At 42.0% G+C, this 19,717-nt stretch overlaps 1 protein-coding gene across 2 annotated transcripts in view; it reads left to right on the top strand.

Annotated features, from left to right (window-relative positions):
- The first annotated feature begins 392 nt into the window (after positions 1 to 392).
- NUP93 (nucleoporin 93) overlaps positions 393 to 19,717 on the top strand; it is a 116,003-nt gene continuing 96,678 nt past the window's right edge. For both annotated transcript variants that reach the window (XM_037815828.1, XM_037815829.1), the window contains exon 1: positions 393 to 492. The gene's annotated coding sequence lies outside the window, so the exon portion shown is untranslated. The remainder of the gene's footprint in view (positions 493 to 19,717) is intronic.

Here is a 19,717-nt window from a genome sequence, read left to right on the forward strand (position 1 = left end):
CCTTCCCTGACCACCCAGGTGCGCTCTCTCCCTCACTCTTTCTTTTCTTCATAGTAGTTATCTATTTACTTTTATTTTGTATTCCCCACCACCCTGGGAGCTCCGTGAGGGCAGGGACAGTGTGTGTCGCGGCCACCACTGTGTCCCCAGCGCCTAGAATAGTGCCTGACACATAGTCGGCGCTCAGAAGTGGGTAAGAAATCCGCGCAGAGATTTCTGGAACCGCTTTTTCCCTGCAGAGCGGATTCTCACCACGTGGCAGGGGTAAGGGCGGGATCCGCCCGGGTGCCGGGAGAGACCGCGCAGCCTCAGGCCCCGCCCATGTCCTTGTCCTCCTCCACGGGTCTCCATAAAGTTCTTCGGCGGCGCACCGCGCGGGGGCTTCTGGGAGCGGCCGGCCTCGACCAATCAGGAAGTACGGGCGAGCGGCGCGAGAAGCGGCGACCGGTTCTCAAGCCGGAGCCTGAGCGACGGAGACGGCTGCAGCACCTGGTAAGGGCGTCTCTGGCCGCGTCCTTCTGACCCGGGTCTTGTCCTTGAACCCGGGGTCCCACGACTGGGCGGAGTATCCCGACCCCACGCTCGGAGCCTTGCCGCTCACATTTCCCGTTCTCCTCATGGCATCCGGGCATGGCTGACGCCGGCGACTCAACGCCCTGTCAAATCGTCCCCCATTATAGCATCGGGCTGTGCCCGAGGAATGTCTGTAAACTACCCTCTTTCTGAACATAGAGCTTTGGCTTCCCGACCTCCCCCAACACCCGCCCCATTATAGCGCTCTGTCGCGACGCGCCACGCTCAATCCACCCCTTTCCCTGCAAACCCCCCCTTGGCTGAATCGATGCTCCCCCCCCCCCCATAACACCCAGTCTGATTACCTCGCAGACCGCGCCCAGCTGGCTCGCTGGCCCCTCGCGGATGCACCCTGTCGGGAGCCGTCGCCAGTCAAAGATGGGCGGAGGGAGACGTTCCTGTGAGCCTCCCCCGATTCTTTTGCTGAGCTCATAGCACCCCATCTATTGCAAAGGCGATGCCTGAGTTTACGGATCCTTTTTTTAAAAATTACGGTCTGACCCTAGGGGTCTTTCGTCAAAATTTGGACGACCCGTTGGCAGTGCTGGTGCCCAGGATTCGCTCCTCTGCCAGGTGTAGGAAGGAGGTTGGTTGTTTTTGCTGAGCTGTCTTTCGGCACAAGAAAGGGTCACCTTTTATATTCTGTCCCCCAGTACTGACAGCAGAACAGATTTTGGGAGGGTGGGAGGAGACATCGTCGGGCACCCTAGCATTTCTAATTTGTTTCAGCCATTCTCCTGTGTGCATTGCATTTATGTTTGTGACGTTTTCATTTTTCATTCATGGTAATTTCATGCAGTCTCATAGCTTTAAATTCTATATATTAGGCTATTAGATGCAACATTTATGTCTCCAGCCTGAGCCTGTCCACTGACCTTTATCGAATTGCTTACTTGATATCTCCTTTGACGTGGATGATTGGCAATTCAAACTGAACATGCCCATGTGGGGCTTGCAAGCTCCCCACGGTCTCCTTCCCTAAACTATCCTCTTGCTCTTTCTCATATCAATAAAATAAATGGCAAGTCCATTCTTCAGCTGGTCTGGCCAATCACTTTTGACTCCCCGTTGACTAACCTCTTTCTCTCCTGCTCCACATCCAATGCTTGTCACCCTGGACCAAGTCACCACTACTTCTTGCCTGGATTATTGAAATAGCCTCCCAAGGAAGGCTATACAATCATTATCAAAGATCAAGGCAACTGGGTTACAGTTACACAATTTCAGGTATTTCCTTCTGACTGTTCTAATACACTAGAAACTAAAAACAAATATCTATAATGATTCAGTAGTCATAATCATTTGTTAAATCCCAACTTCTCAGTTGCAACTTGGATCCTTTTAGAACACAGGACAGATCACATCACTCAAAAAACCCTCAAATGGGTCCCCATCTCATTAATAATAAAATTTAAAGAAAACCAGACTGCTTACAGTTAGCTATAAGGCATTTTACAGTCTAACCTACTGTTACTTTTCTGACCTCGTTTTCTCCTACCTGCCCCTTCCATGTGTCAGACATGCTCTGGCCTCAGGCCCTTTGCACTTGTAGTTCATGTCTATGTTGCTTGCTCCCTCACTTCTTTTAGGACTTTACTCAAGGGTCACCTAGTGAGGCTTTCTCCACCTTCCTGCCTTCCTTAACTGCTGGTTGTTGTTCTTAGCCCTTATGGTATACTTATTTGTGTATTGTTTGTCTTCCAACATGAGTTCCTTGAGGGAAGGGATTTTAATCGGTTTCATTCCCTGATGTATCCTCAGCATTTAGACATGGCATACAGTACATGCTCAATAACTGGAAGGAATGAAGGTACCTGGCACTGTTCTAAGCTTGGTGTACAGTGGTGAGGGAGAGGCCCGCTCTCATCGAACCAATGTTCCGGTGGAGGACACCAACAATAAACACACAAATATAGAATGTGATCATGGCCTGGGCTGTTTTACAAAGGAGGACAGGGATATTTGAACAGACACCTGATTGAAATTAGAACAAATCATGGGCATATCCAGGGCAAGAATATTTCTGGCACTGGCAGGAAGAACAGCAAGTTCAGAGACCCTGAGTGAGGACGGGCATTTTAAAATGTGGTGAACTCTAGCATCTGAATCTACTTCTTGATGGCCCATGGTGGAAAATACCATTGAGGGAAAGGTTGATATGGGAGGGAGGGGAAAGGGTCAGAGCAAAGACCTGGAGGTGAGGGGGCTCAAGGAATGTTCAGGGAACAGGTCACTTTAATTCAGCAAACATTTGTTTGGTGTCTATTGTGTGTCAGACTCATCGGCTATTGAGGATTCAGAATTGAGAAGTCTGTGAACCTTACTCTACAGGAATTTGCTGTCTAGAGAAGGAGACAGATGTGGGAAGAAATAATCACAACTCCTCAATTAGGGGAGAACAGCAATAGAAGGTGCAGAATAGTGTGGGAGGGGTTGGTGGAGAAGTTTGCCTGAGCTGAATTTGCAGGATATGTAGGAGTTCCCCATGTGGGCAAGGTGGAGAAGAGGACATGTTATAGCAGAATGGGCACTTGGTGTTGTGCAGAGATATGGAGGGAGGAAACTGCATGAGGCATCCCAAGGAGTAGAGAGTTGCTGGGGTATAGAGTTGGTTGGGGAGGAAGTAAGAGAAGAGGAAATTAGGGTGGCAGTGTCCATTCTATGGAGCGTACCCTGCCTAGCTGTGTGAAAGTGTCAGCACTTCTTCCTGTAGCAGAGAAAGATGGCCCTGATGGGCTTAAGGCAGGAAACCATTATAGAAAGAGCTCTCTGGCCGTAAGGAGTATGGGTTAGAGAAACGAGAAGGCTTAAACTATTGAGTAAATCCAGGAGAAAAGGGTCAGAGTGGGAGCAAGAGAGATGAGAGTCTCTTGCAAAAGGTTTGGGAGGTAGACCTGGGGATTGACTGGATGTTCAGGAGGTGAAAGGGGGCCTGAGGTGACTCCCTGGTGGTTTCTGGCTGAACTGACTGGTTGCTAATTATTTCACCTAGAATCCAGGGGGAGGAAGTGGCTCAGAGAAGAGAGAAGTGGCCAGTTTGGTTTGGAACATGTGTAGTTTGAGGCACCCATGGGTCATCCAGGTATAGATGTCAAGTGGATAGTTGGAAATTTGGGCTCAGGGGAGAAACCTGGGCTGGATATAGAGGTTTGTCTCTGAGCTGCTCTCCAAAATGTCACTCTCAACTGCTTCTTTTGTGAGTTCTTTTGTTTGTGAGTTCTTTTTTTTGTTCTTTTGTTTGTGAGTTCTTTTGTTTGTGATCCTTCTGTTTGTGAGTCCTTTTATAGGACTCCAGTGATTAAATCAAGACCCACCTTGAATGGTGGGGACCATATCTCCATGGAAATTATCCAGTCAAACATTTCACTCACAGTTGATTGAGTCACATTTCCATGGAAACACTCAATCAAAGGATTCCATCCTAATCAACACTAATAAGTCTGCCCCCACAAGATTTCATCAAAGAACATGGCGTTTTGGGGACATAATACATCCAAATTGGTACAATTGGAGTCCGTTGGATTTGGCAGTGAGGTCATTGGTGGCTGCAGAGGAGTTTCAGGGAATGGGAAATGGGCAAGCAGAAATCAGATTGCAGTGGGTGATGAATGAATGAGGGTAAGAAAGGATGGCTGTTCCTTTAAGCAGAAAGTGGGAGCTGGAGGAGGACATGTTTTGTTTTTTTTTTCCAATTTTATTGAGATATGTTCACATACCATACAATCATCCATGGTGTACAATCAGCTGTTCACAGTACCATCTTATAGTTGTGCATTCACCACCCCAATCTATTTTTGAACATTTTCCTTACACCAGAAAGAATCAGAATCAGAATAAAAAAACAAAAATAAAAAAAGAACACCCAAATCACCCCAACCCCCCATCCCACCCTATTTTTCATTTAGGTTCTGTCCCCATTTTTCTACTCATCCATCCATACACTGGATAAAGGGAGTGCGATCCACAAGAGTTTTCACAGTCACAGTCACCCCTTGTAAGCTACATTGTTATACATGAGGACATGGGTTTTAACAGTTTTGGAATTGTTTTGGATTTCCAGAAAATTTTCAAGGTGGTACAGAGAGTGTCTATATATCCCTAACCGGGTTTCTCCCATTGCTGAAGAATTATTTTAGGAAAGGTAAGGCATGAACTCTAGAAGGAGCCAGTGAGAACGGGAATGACAACAACTGTCATTTCCTGAGCTCTGACTGTGTGCGAGTCCCTGACAGGGGCTTTATTTGTGTAAACTAATTTCATCCTCACCGCAGCCTTCTAATGTCCAAACCTGCTCCTTCCCCAGTCTTCTGCATTTCAGGGAATGGTGCCTTCATGCTCCAAGTTGCTCAGGTCTAAAATATTGGCATTGCCCTTGACTTGTCTGCTCTCATTGTACATCAACAATTGATGTCTATATGCAGTCTTTTCCTAAAATATACACATGAGTTGGACCCATTCTTTGACTCTTTCACTCTGTCACCTTGGTCCAGGCCACTCTTAGGTGTCACATCTGGTGATACTATGGCTCCCTGAGTGATCTCCCTTTTCCTCCTTTTGCTTTCTCCTGCCCCCAGTCTGTTCTCCATGTAGCAGTAGGAATGAGCCTTTGAAAAAGCTCAATCCTTCAATAGTTCCCATCACATGTAGACTAAGATCCAAAGTCCTTACCTTTTCCTGTGAGGTTACATGACCTGGTTCCTGTCCTGACTCCTTCTACCACTCTCTCCATGATTACGTGCTTCAGTGGTATGGCCTTCCTGCTCTTCAAATGTGCCAAACACACTTCTGCCTTGGGGCTTTTGCATTCAGTCTTCCCTCCACAGAAACAGTCTTCTCCCAAATACCTGCACGGCTTACCTCCTTGCCTTTATTCAGGTCTCTTCTGAAAGGTCTCCTTTTTAAAGAGGTTTCCCAGAATACCCTAGCTAGAACAGCCTGCCTTCCACTCGGCCACATTTGCCTGCTTACATAGCACTTTTCAGAACCTGGAATCATGTCTGCTTGTTTAGGTGTTTATAGTCTGTCTTCTGACAGATAGAATGTAGGTCCTCGAGGCTGGGGACTTTGTCTGGTTTACCACCGCTCCATCCCCAGATCCTTGAACAAACGGTACCTATCACATAGTAGATGTTCAATAAATAATTGTTAAATGAATGAAGGAGGGAAGATAGGGCTTCTTGGGGGTTGAATCATGTTCCTCACCAAAGGCATGTTCACGTCCTAACTCCTGGTCCTATGGGTGTAAACCCATTTGTAAATAGGACCTTTGAAGATGTTATTAGTTAAGGTGTATCCAAACTGAATGAAGATGGCCTTAATCCAATATGTTTGAAGTCCTTATAAGAAAGGAAATTGGACATGGGGGGAAGGAGCCAGGGGAGCAGCCAGAAGCTTGAAGTCAGTGGAACCCAGAAGCAAAAGAAGACCATCATGTGTGTTGCCATGTGATGGAAAGCCAAGAACACCAAAGATTGCCCACCAGCCAGAATTTACCAGCCCCGGGAGGAAGTAAGCCTTGTATCCTCTGAAACCGTGAGCCAATAAATTCCTGTTGTTAAGCCAACCCATTGTATAGTATTTGTTTTAGCAGCTGGGAAATTAAAACAGTTTTTGGTACCAGAAAGTAGGGTGCTGCTATTGCAAATACCTAAACATGTAGAAATGGCTTTGAGTTTGGGAAATGGGCTGAGACTGGAGAATTTGTGAGGCACTTGGTAGAAAAAGCCTACGGTACTGTGAAGAGATTGTTAGTAGAAATACAGATTCTAAAGTTACTTCCAGTGAGGCCTTAAAAGGAAATGAATGTGTTATTGAAATCTAGAGGGGAGGTGATCCTTGTTATGAAGTGGCAGAGAATTTGGCAAAATTGTGTTCTGATATTGAATGGAAGGCAAAACTTGAAAGCGATGAGCCTGGATATTTAGCAAGGAGATTTCCAAGTCTGTGGAAGGTGCAGCCTGGTTCCTCCTTGCAGCTTATAGGAAAATGAGAGAGGAAAGAGATAAACTGAAGACTGAACTCTTATGCACAAAGAAACCCAAAATTGATGATTTTGATAGCTTGTCCAGATAGTGTGCTTGGAGACAGGGCTAGAAGTGGTTCTATCTGGACCACCCTGGGCTTCCGAGAAGTGAGTCCCCAGGGAACGGGATTTAACTGATCAACTTTTTGCTAAAGAGGGTACACCTGAAGATGGATCCAGTCAGCAATTTCATTGGAAGTCAAGATTGGAAATGTAGTTATCCAGGAAGGATCTGTGGAAATTTCTATTCTCTGATGGTTTGGACTCACTTGAACTGCATGCCTAAAGCCAAACATTTTTTGCAAAATTTATATGAAATGAAGCAGTACGTGAAAGGGACATAGAAGGGACAAAGTAAAGGAAGAATGACTTCAAGGACAGAACCATGGAAGCCAAGGTCGGGACTGAAGAGATCTGGGTTCAAGAGAGTGGGCCTACTCAGGTGTGCGCAAAGAGTGGGACCGTCCCTGTGCTTGGAGGGGCCAGGCCATGTGCCTTGGCACTTGGAGTGGGTGGGGCTTGCACCCCTTTGTTCAAGGAGAGTGCTGCCACCCCAGTGTTCGGAGATTGTGGGACGCTCTGGCGTTCGTGGAGAACCTAGCTGCCTCCAATGCTCGGAAGCTAGAACAGGACTGTAATCTTTGGTGGACCTTACAAGGCTAGCTAATGTAGAAATTTAGAAAATCAGGAGCCATTAGACATTTTTTTGGTAGAGTTTGAGGAAGGTTGTTCTGGCAGTCAGCAACTATGTATTGAGGATCTAGCTACTGTTTGAAGGCACTATTGGAGTTATTAAAAAGTGTAAAGCTATGAAATGTTTGAGGTTTTTGGAAGAGGAATATTGATATTAATAGCCAATAATATAAGGCAGGTAAATTAGTAGAAAGGAATTGAAATAAGGGGAGATTTCTGTGGGGTGGTTAGTGAGGAAAACCATTTGGTAGGTAGGGCTTGAATTGGTGGTAATAATAATAATAATTTTATTTGGCAGGTAAGGGAGGTACACTTATTTTTCTGTTTCACAGATGAGGCCCAGAGGGAATAATTCACTTGCTCAAAGTCACCCAGCTAGAGAGTGGAGGAGCTGGGAGGAGCTCAGGGGTGCAGTAGAATGTAGGACGATGGGAAAAGTGCCATATGTGAGGGCACAGCAGGGCATGTTCAAGGATGGTCAGGGGACAGAATAAATCAGGTGACTGGCACACAGGGTCTATCCTAGAAGGTAGAAAATCAAACGCAGGCCTCATCTGGATTCCTGAGAGTGGGGACTATTGAGGGTTTTTGAGCAGGAAAAACATAGAGAAAGTGATGTTGAAAAGGGTGAGGTGGTGTCAGAAAGCAGGGTGGTGTGGAGTGGGAGGGGCTGGAGGAAGGGAGACGGTGTTCTAGACCCTGTTGGGGACCTGGGCTCAGGAGGGCGGAGATCTGGCCTAGTGTCACAGTATGGGGAAGGAAACAACAGTTGGAGGACACTGCAAAAGTAAATGCAAGTGACCCTCACTGTCTAAATCTGTTTAGGTAAAGAGAGTTTGGATAGCAAGTTTAGAGTGCCACGTTATCTGAATCTGTAGTGTTTGGTTTCCAGGGTTTTGGATAGGGGTAGCAATAATTTGGATAATGAGGAATGCCTACTTGCTTTCTCTCAAAATATTTATTTACATCTGTTTGGTATCTGAGTCTGGGGTTGGGGTGAAGGATACTTGTAAATAAACAATCTGAGGTCATACACAGATTTAGTCAAAGCCAAGGTGAGTCAGAACTTAAGAGTGAGAAGCCTAAGAGTGGAAGAGTCAAGAGGGCAGCCGTGTTGCTGATGGTGTTTGGGGGAATGATGACTGCATTTTGAGACATGCTGGGGGTGACAGTTAAGCTCTTGAGTGGAAATGCACAGGCAGGGCCAGTAAACTCTGGATTGGGGTGTGAGTACAAGGGGTAGGAGGGGTGTGGATTTGGCAGCCATTGCCATCGAGGATTTGGGAACAGTGAGTGATGAGACAAAAACTCTGAAGTAGGGAGTTTAGAGCAGTTTAGGAATTAACAAATTATTAAAAATTATTTAAGGTTCCATATACTCATGGGAAAGAATTCAGACTGACAGAGGGGTCTAAAACGAAAAGAAAAAATCCCTTCCCAACCCATAGCTTTGCTTTCCAGAGGAAATGCTAAGTTAAGCTTCTTATTAAGTTTCTTACTTATTAAGTTTCTTACTATTCCCTGTAAAAACTATCTATTAATAAACCTTAAGTGTCCCACTCCATAAATGTTTACATATTTATTCACTCAAGTGACCATTGCCCAGATTGAGATATAGAACATTTCCAATACCCCAGAAAGTTCTATTCTGTTTGTTCCTAATTAATTACCCCCCAAGAGGATGTCAAATGTTGTGATTTCTAGCACTGTAGACTTAAGATTAGTTTTTCCTTTTCTTAAAATCTATATAAATGTAGTCAGATCATGTCTTTCTTCTGTACTTGATTTCTTTAGTTCACCATTCTATCTGTGAGATCCATCCATGTTGTTCCATGTGGTTATAGTTTAGTCTTTTTCATTGCTGTGTGGTACTCCAGTTATGAACATACCGCAGTTTATTTGTCCTATATATTTAGTCTTTTTTTTAAATGGGATAATTTTTTTATATTTAGTGGTTTTAAAATTATTTGGGGATGGGAATCCAGACTTTTGTTGAGGTCTTTGGAAAAGAAGTATTGATATTAATAGCCAATAATATGAGGCAGGTAAATGAGTAGAAAGGAATTTAAATAAGGGGAGATTTCTGTGGGGTGGTTAGTGAGGAAAACCATTTGGTAGGTAGGGCTTGAATTGGTGGTAATAATAATAAATATAGATATATATATATTTTTGAGTGGTTTACTGTGTGGCAGGTGAGGGAGGTACAATTATTTTCCCATTTCACAGGTCAGGCCCAGAGGGAATAATTAACGTGCCCAAAGTCATCCAGCTAGAGAGTGGAGTAGCTACTGTGCTTTACTTATAGTTTAAAAAAAAAAAAAGTGCACAAAACGTTGTGCATATAGTTCTGGGGATTCCCAGGGCCCCTGATGCTGGGGTCATGGCCTGCAAGACAAGAAGAAGCTTTGGTTTACAGCAGGGTCTCTCAGCTGGTGCTATTGATATTATCAGCTGGATAATTCTTTGTTTTGGGGACCATCCTGTACATTGTAGGATGTCTGGCAGCATCCCTGGCCTCTATCCTCTATCCCCCAAGTGTGTGACAACCAAAAATGTCTCCAGACATTGGCAGATATTCCCAGGGGGGCAAAACTGTCCTTTTTTGAGAACCACCGTTTAGAGAGAAGGGCCGGGGCCAGAGACCTTTTAGGGTGAGGTTGGTGATCTGCCCCTGTTTATGCCCATCGTAAGATGAAGTCACACTCATTCCTAAGGTTTTTTATACAGATAATTTCCATTACCACTGTGCCTGTTTGAATGTATTATGTCCCCCAAACGCCATTATCTTTGATGTAATCTTGTGTGGGCAGATGTTATCAGTTTTGATTAGATTTCTTTGAGTGTTTCTTTGGAGATGCGCCCCACCCAGCTGTGGGTGATGACTCTGATTGGATATTTCCATGGAGACATGGCCCCACCCATTTAGGGTGGGCCTGGATCAGTGGAGCCATATAAATGAGCTGATGGGCAGAGCGAACTCAGTGCAGCTGTGAGTGATGTTTTGAAGAGGAGCTACAGCCAAGAGGGACCCTTTGAAGAAAGCACAGGAGCTGCAGGTGAGAGACAGTTTGAAAACAGCCATTGAAAGCAGACTCTTGCTCCGGAGAAGCTAAGGGAGGACAAATACCCCAAATGCAACTAAAAATGACATTTTTGAGGAACTGCAGCCTAGAGAGGAATGTTCTGGGAGAAAGCCGTTTTGAAACCAGAACTTTGGAGCAGATGCCAGCCACGTGCCTTCCCAGCTAACAGAGGTTTTCTGAACACCATTGGCCATCCTCCAGTGAATGTAACGATTGCTGATATGTTACCTTGAACACTTTATGGCCTTAAGACTGTATCTGTGCAACCAAATAAACCCCCTTTATAAAAGCCAATCCATCTCTGGTGTTTTGCATTCCAGCAGGATTAGCAAACTAGAACAACCACTAAAGTCAGACTGCTCCTTCTTAAGGAAGTATAAAATGAGTTTAAGGACTGAATTAAAATATCCCATTCTAGTAGATTTTCATGGTAGGCAGGCCCTTAGGAATCACCGGAGCCAAGCCTCGCATCTCACTGGTGGTGACAGTGGGAACAGAGAAAGGGAATGGCCAGACCCAGGGTCAGAGGACTGGTGTGGGGCAGAACCAGGCTGGAGCTCACAGCTCTGGCATCCTGTGCCCAGCTTCTACTTGACTAGGCAGCTGAGAGTTCTCAGAAAGGTCCCTGCATGGATAATTTATGCATCTCTCTGATGCCAGATCTCTTATTTTTGCTCATTGAAGATGAAATAATACAAATGATCCAAGCATGATATTTAATGTATCAGGAAAGCTGATACTACACATCCTTAATGCAAACACTGAGTCATGGAATGTAATACTACTACTAAACCATCCAGGTCTTTAATTTCTCTTCTGTCTAGGTTAATTTATTTTAGTTCTTCGTTTTCTCCTGAAGTCTACCTTCTGAATAATGATTAGGTCTAACTCTTTTTTACTTAGCCTCACAGGACTATAAGGAATTATCCCACAACAAATTTTGTGCCATCCTCTTTCTCTTTCCTCCAGAGGCATTTGAAACAATGGATGCCTGTCAAAATACAATTTTTATTTTGGTTGTTGAAATAATTGACATCTGACAGATACAGTAAAAATTGGAATGGTATTGTCATCTAACCATGGTTTATGTGTTCAAAAGAAGAGAAGAGAGCAGTGCCAGTATTAAACTTTTGATACTTTGAGTAAGGCTTTTCTCATTAATCTTTTTTGTTGAAAGTTGAACACTGTTTTTGTGCCTTAATCCTATTACAGTCTAATTAATAAGGTTTGAGGGCAAAATTTCCACTTGAAATTAAATGCTAAATTTCTTTTGAATCACACCTTCATTGTGAAAATTTGAATTTTTAATAGAAACCATATTTGGCAGTGGGGAATATAACATACATATAAAAAGTGTAACTGCCTTCCTGAAGTTCTTATTGAATGATAGAGAGTTATGATTAAATAAGTTAGAATTTAGGATCAAATATTTACTGGAAGATGTTTTGAAACATCTTAAATGATAAAACGTTGCCAACTTGGCAACTTTGGAGAAAAGCTAAAATAGCTTTTTTTTTGGGAAAGCATGTTTATTAGTCAGGGTTCTCTAAGGAAACAGAACTGACAGGAAAGATATATAAACTTAAGTATTATGAAATTTTTAATAGGAATTAGCTCACGCTGTTGTGAGGATGAGCGAATCCAAATTCAGTAGTGCAGACTGCAAGCTGGGAACTCCGATGAAGCTTTTTAATGAATTCCCCAGGAGAAGCTGGTTGGCTGAAGTAGAGATGGAAATTCTCTCTTCTGCCAAAATCATCAGTTCTCCTTTTAAGCCCTTCAACTGATTGGTTTGAAGGCAGTCTCCTCAGTTGATTGTAGATGTAATCAGCCATAGATGTAATGAAGTTATTGATGATTTTAATAGATGAAAATATCCATACAGTAACAATCAGGCCAGTGCTTACATGACCAAATAACTGTCAAGTTAACTGTCTTTTCTGGTTTGCTAATGCTGCCTTTTTGCAAAACACCAGAAATGGATTGGCCTTTATGAAAGGGGGTTTATTTGGTTACGCAGTTACAGTATTAAGGCCATAAAGTGTGCAAGGTAATGCATCAACAATTGGGTTCCTTCACTGGAGGATGGCCAATGGTGTCTGGAAAACCTCTGTTAGCTAGGAAGGCACGTGGCTGGTGTCTGCTTTGGAGTTCTGGTTTCAAAATGGCTTTCTCCCAGGATGCTCCTCTCTAGGCTTCAGCTTCTCTCTAAAATGTCACTCTCAGTTGCTCTTGGGGCGTTTGTCCTCTCTTAGCTTCTCTGGAACAAAAGTCTGCTTTCAATAGCTGTCTTCAAACTCTCTCATCTGCAACTCTTCTCAGCTACTGTGCATTCCTCAATGTGTCCCTCTTGGCTGTAGCAAGCTTGGTCCTTCTGTCTGAGCTTGTTATACAGTGCTCTGGTAAACTAATCAAGGCCCATGCTGAATGGGTGGGGCCATGCCTCCACGGAAATTGTCTAATCAGAGTTGCCACCTACAGTTGGGTGGGTTGCATCTCCATGGAAACACTCAATCTAATCAACACTAATACGTCTGCCCACACAAGATTGCATCAAAGAAATGGCGTTTGGGGGACATAGTACATTCAAACTGGCACACTGTCTATTTCAGTTAAAACAAAATGCTGCCATAACCTGGCCAAGTTGACAGAAGAAGTTAACCATCATAGTGCACCCCTTGTCAATTTGCCATCTATACACATTTCCTTAAACCACACTTAGTCTCTAAATAAAAGCAGTAACAGTCGTATTTTCACCTAACAGTACTCATCTTGTCCTGAGTACAACCAGAAACACACTAATTTTCCCCTGAATAGGGTACAAGTCCTTGGGTAGTATTTACTCTGAAACATGTTATCCTATAACTTAAATACTGTAACATGAAGCTATTAAAACATGTCATATGATAAGAGGAAAAGATAGGGAAGAAAATAAAAGTATTTCCTTTATGTATATAAACAAAAATACTCCTTAACAAAACAAGGAGTAACCATTATAGTCCTCATTTCTGTAAAAGGTCAGGTGGCTGTAGCTCATTTTTTAAAAACATTTTTTATTGTGAAATATATATAGAGAAAAGTGATAAATTTTAAAATACAGTTTAACAGGTATAGAGCAAATTTCAATGTATAGTGTCGGTTACAGTTCCACAATTTCAGGTATTTCCTTCTGGCTGCTCTAATACACTAGAAACTAAAAAGAAACACCTATATGATGAGTCAGTAGTCATAATCATTTGTTAAATCCTAACTTCTCTTTTACAGCTCCTCCCTCTCATTTGATCATTTTCTCAGTTGTCAGGGATATTTGGGCAATGACTATTCTAATATCTTCATGTTGGAAAGGGATGTTGGCATTATGGAGTAGGAGAATGAAACTGATGTTCTGGGAGAGACTGGTACCTCTAAGTTTCAGGGCTTATATAGCATAGGAATAATCTGGAGGTTTTAAGTTTCTGTTTCAGGAATACTATTGGTTGGAGCTTGACATGCCGTGGCAATTTGTAATATCTGGTTGAAGCTTGTATGAGAGTAACCTCCAGAATGACTTCTCAACTCTATTTGAAATCTCTTAGCTACTGAAACCTTACTTTATTACATTTCTTTTCCCCCTTTTGGTCAAGAAGGTATTGTCATCAATCCCATGATGCCAGGGCCAGGCTCATCCTTCGGAGTCATGTTTCACGTTGCCAGGGTGACTTACATCCCTGAAGGTCATCCCACATAGTGGGGAGGGTAATGAGTTTATTTGCCGAGTTTGGCTTAGAAAGAGAGAGAAGCCACATCTGAACAACAAAAGATGTTCTCTGGGAGTGACTCTTGGGCATGTCTATAAGTAGGCTTAGCGTCACAGTTACGGAATAATAACAGATATACACAGCCATACATTAAAGAAAACCCCAAACATCCCATATCCCTTGTCCCCTTTAATTATTTACCCCTAGTACTGGTGTGGTACTAGTAAGGTATTGCTGTTAAATATAGTCCATAGCATGCAATAGGTAATTTTCCCGTATACCACTCTATTATTAACTCTTTGTACAAGTGTCATAGATTTGAAGTAGTTGATGCAAGAACTTATTTATATTTGTAGTATTAATTGGTGAGACATAACTTCAGATGACCCCTTTCAATCATTCTCACCTTCAATAGGCACTATACGTAACAATCCCAATAACAAATGACCATCACCTCTGTCCATGTCCAAACATGTAAGATCTACCTCATTAACAAATCTGTACATATTAGGTAACTGCTTCCCCTTTCCTAGTTTCTGTCTATCTTTAAGTCCCTGTATTCTATATTTTAAGACTCTGAGTTTACCTTTTCTAGGTGGTTCATATTAATGAAATTATATAATATCTATCCTTTTGTGTCTGGCTTATTTTACTCAGCATTATGTCTTCAAGGTTCATCCATGTCATGTGCTTCAGGACCTCATTTCTTCTTACTGCTGCATAATATTCCATTGTATGTATATACCATATTTTGTTTATCCACTCATCTGTTGATGACGCTTGGATTGTTTCCATCTTTTGGCAATTGTGAATAATGCCGCTATGAACATCAGTGTGCAAATGTCTGTTCGTGTCATTGCTTTCAGATCTTCTGGGAATATACTGAGTATCGGAATTGCTGGGTTGTAGGGCAACTCGCTATTTAGTTTTCTGAGGAATCACCAAATTGTCTTCCACAGCAGCCCTACCATTTTCCATTCCCACCATTTTCTCCACATCGTCTCCAACATTTTTGGTTTCCTGATTGTTTAATAGCAACCATTCTTATAGGTATGAGATAATATCTCATTGTGGTTTTGATTTGCATTTCCCTAATAACTAATGAAGATGAACATCTTTTCATGTGCTTTTTAGCCATTTGTATTTCCTCTTTGGAAAAATGTCTGTTAATATCTTTTGCCCATTTTATAATTGGGTTGTTTGTCCTTTTGTTGAGTCGTAGGATTTCTTTATATATAGTGGATATCAAACCCTTATCAGATATATAGTTTCCAAATATTTTCTCCCATTGAATTGACTGCCTCTTCACCTTTTTGACAAAGTCCTTTGAAGCACAGAAGCTTCTGATTTTGAGGAGTTCCCACTTATGTATTTTTTCTTTCATTGCTTGTGCTTTGGGTATAAGGTCTAAGTAGCTACCTCCTATTACTAGGTCTTAAAGATGTTTCCCTATATTTTCTTCTAGGAGTTTTGTGGTACTGGCTCTTATATTTAGGTCTTTAATCCACTTTGAGTTAATTTTTGTATAAGGTGTGAGGTCGGGGTCCTGTTTTGTTCCTTTGGATATGGATATCCAGTTCTCCCAGCCCCATTTGTTGAAGAGACTGTTCTGTCCCAGTTAAGTGGATTTGGGGGCTTGTCAAAAATCAACTGACCGTAGATCTGGGGGTCTATTTCTGAACTCTCAATTCAATTCCATTAATCAATATGTATGTCTTTGTGCCAGTAACCATGCTGTTTTGACCACTGTGGCTTTATAATAAGCTTTAAAATCCGGAAGTGTAAGGCCTCCCATCTCATTCTTCTTTTTTAGGATGTTAAAATAGCATTTTACAATGATACAAATCTGCAGGGTTTATAAAATACTTTCTGTGTATCACCAACCCCTTGAAGTAAGTAGGGATTATTAGCTCCCTTTTACAGATGAGGAAATTGAGAAGGAGACATTTGGATTTTATCCGAAGTGAACAATCTAGACTCAAACCAGGTATTTAGGTTCAAAGTCCAGTCTTCTCCCATTTCACCATTCTGTTTAAAATATGTTTATGGAATTTATTTTACTGTAACATTAAAATTTTAAAAAATAATCTAAGGAAGGAGGACTATTGTAAGTTGTACATTTTGAAGAAAAAGGTATGAGTAGCAACATCAGTCATTTCCTCTGATGTATTTAAATCCCTCCCCCCTACCCCTGACAACATCCAAAAAATACAGCACTGCTAACTGTGCATTTGTTAGGTTGCAGGATCTCTATAGTTGAAAGAGATGATATTTGGGTATGTGGTAAAATTAGAATTCCACAGTGAATGGTAATAAGTATTGTTTGATTATATGAAAATTCTGCAGAGGAGATTTGTGGAATGAATCGAGAGAGGTTCCTTTAACACTGAAAAAAAGACAGATGGCCTTCTCTTTATCTTTTCATTTCTCTCCCTCAGCCCTTTGTGTTTCTTGGGTGACTGTGCTGTTTGGATTGTGAGTGATAAGGGAAAGGAAAAATTTACATGGGTTTAACATGTTGCATTATACAGTGAGTTTCCTCTAGCATCCAGTGCGTTAGGGCAAAAGAACGTTTACAGGACAGATTTCACAATTTACAAAACAGATTTCTTCCCTCAAATACACTGTCCAAATAAACAGCTTAAAGAGGAAAGGGGAATGGCGGCAGGCCTGTTGTGTCACTCATTTAATCTTTGTAACAGCATTTTCACTGCTGAGGCCTAAAGAGGGTAGTTTTGCCAGGGGCACATAGCTAGTAAACACTGATCCAGGATTTACTTAACAGGTCTAGCTCAGATAAATGTAGGACAGAGGTTGGTGAACTATGGCCCGTAGGCCAAATAAGCTAAAAATGGTTTTTGCATTTTTAGATGGTTGAGGAAAAATCCATGTGATGTGAAAATTATATGAAATTCAAGTTTCAGTGTCTATAATTAAAGTTTTATTGGAGCACAGCCATGCTTATTCGTTTATAAATTATCTATGGCTGCTTTCAAGCTACAATGACAAAGTTGAGTAGTTGCAACTGAGACAGTCTGACCTGCAAAGTCTAAAATATTTATTCTCCAGCCTTTTACAGAAAATGTTTGCTAAGTCCTGCCATAGGCCACCAGTCTCCAGGACTAGAAACTGGGAAAGGGTGTGCTCATCAGGGTTAGGGTGGATGACTGGGGAGCACTTTCCTCTTTTCTGTCAGCTCTGAGACTCTCTTGGAAGTAACATGAGCTTAAGTCAAGAGAACTAGTGAGTAACGGCCATTTGTGGAATGACCCCAAGAAGACAGTCTTGAAAACACTCAGCAGTTCCCCAGCTTGGGAGTCCATGAAGCCCTGGGCAAAGGAAAAGGCTTATTCTGCTTGGGGCTAATGCTTTAAAAAAAAGTAAAGGAAAAGAAACTGAAGAACTAATAATTAATGCCAGAAAACAGATATGTAGATATTTTAAAACAGTAAGCATGACTGTTATAAAATGCCAGAAAACAGTTATGTAGACAGTTTAATACAATAAATGTGAATATTATAAGAAACCAAGATTCAGAGCCACCTGCAGAAGCCTGGAGGGGCCACTCTTTGAGCATACTGATTTAAAATGGCCTAGAAGTACTTAGCAATTTGACTATTTAAGTATTTACTCTTTTCTGGCTCTATTAAATATTTATTGTAGTTATATTGAGAATGAGGAAATAACCATATTTTTCATAATTAAGGCTCATATGTTAATGGTAAGTGAACTGAAATCATTTAGTACATTTTGCTCTGCCTTTACATTTAGTTCATCTCACCTTATATGCAATTTGGAGTTATTTTTTTCCTCATTTAAGAATGTTGGTGTGCCCCAAAGGGACATTTTTTGGGACACTGAATGACAGGTGAATGATCAGTATGAGGAAAGGGAGGCCCAGCCAACCTTTGATTTTAGCTCTAGGTAGGAGCTGTCTCTTTAAAATTGTGGGCTTTAATTTTTTCCTGTAGTTAATCCACTTATCATCCTCTAGGTGTGGTGAGAAGATCTGGACCACAGAAATTTCCCAAGAGCATTCCTCAATTTTAACATAGTGGGATGTCCTACTTTGGCCTACAAAAAGCAGTGGGTCATTGTCCTTTGTTTTTGGAGGGAGCTTTTTTGTTGAAGTATGATTCACAGTCATAAAAGTGCAAAAATCGTTAAGTCCATCTCAGTGAGTTTTCTCAGAGTGAACACACCGTTAACCAGCACCTAGATCAAGAAACAGAAAATTGCCAGCCCACCAGAAGCTTCTCTCACAGCCCTTCTGCCACTCCTCCCACAAAGTAACCATTTTCCTCCTGCCTTCTAACAACAGTGATAAGTTTGTCCTTCATTTTAAGGCTTTCAGTTGGTTGGATGGTTAAGGAGGTCTATGAAGTCTCAGTAGGACTCTGCCAAGTAGCACGAGAGAGTTTTGTCTCTCAGGGCCCATGTGCCCTGCGATGCTCACTGGAGCACCTGTCAATGTTTCTAAAGGCCTCTTCCAGTCACGCTCAGAGGCTCCAGGGCATTGCTGACAAAGAGGAATTCTAGCACTGTAAGTCTGTCCTCTCTAGCCTTTTCCTTTCCAACTGTTTTGCTGTGTTTGACTGCTCCATGTTCCAATTTCTGTGGGTCCCCAGTGTGGCTTCTTCCTGGCTTCCTCCTCCATTGTTCCCTACGGGTGCAGCTGGCATCCAGATTTTCCCAATGCAGAGCTTTGACTTCCCCCAGATCGTTTTAGTTCTGTCTGTTGGACAAAGCTCATAAGGTTATTTTCATGATCAGTTTTCAGTATCTTGGATCAGAATTGATTCAGTGGCTTTCCTCCTGTATTTTATGGCTAAATTAATATTTATTTTCTTAAAGGGATAAAAAGTCCCTACACTTACGAAATGAAAGATAAACTGAAAATTTTAATAAAATGGAATGATGACTCTGGTCAAAGTGTAGATTTGGAAACTCTAATAAAAGTTTTTTGTGAATTAATTTGTACTGGTTGACTTATAATGCAAGATAGATCCAGTTTTTCCTGAATATATTTATTACACACATATCATCTCTCTTTTTCTCTCAGGTGGGCATGGAAAAACTTACTTTCTTTGTACTTCTATCTTGTAGTTGTATAGCAAAATTCTTTCTATATATATGCATTTATTCTTTTGGGTTGGAATTATGTTCCACCTGAAAACTTGCCTATTGCTTCTAAAATACCACTGGTTTTTGTCTGGATATTTGGAGGAGAAGCACTAATCTGCATCAAGTGTGATCTGACTTTGTGCCATTTATGCTGTTGTGCCTTATGCTGTGCCGCCTCAGAAATGTTAAATATCAGTTGGTAGTTAGAAGGGAATGTTTCTGCTCTGGTCTCTCCTTGCCAGTGGGTACTGACTTGGCAGAGGAGTTCAGGAAGCCTTCAAGAAGGAAAGACATCCAACACACAGAACAATAAAATTCCTCCTGGTCACTCAAAAATTAGTGCCTACTGTGGGCCAGATACTGTTGGAGTGAACAAACCAGACAAGAATCCCTGACCTTGTGCAATTGACATTCTAGCAGGGGAGACAGTGCTGGGCATGGGTGTGGGTTGCACTTTAAAGAGCGTGTTCTTGGTTGGTTTCAAA

The sequence above is a fragment of the Choloepus didactylus genome, chromosome 22, assembly GCF_015220235.1.
Source record: "Choloepus didactylus isolate mChoDid1 chromosome 22, mChoDid1.pri, whole genome shotgun sequence".
Taxonomy (NCBI): Eukaryota; Metazoa; Chordata; class Mammalia; order Pilosa; family Megalonychidae; genus Choloepus; species Choloepus didactylus.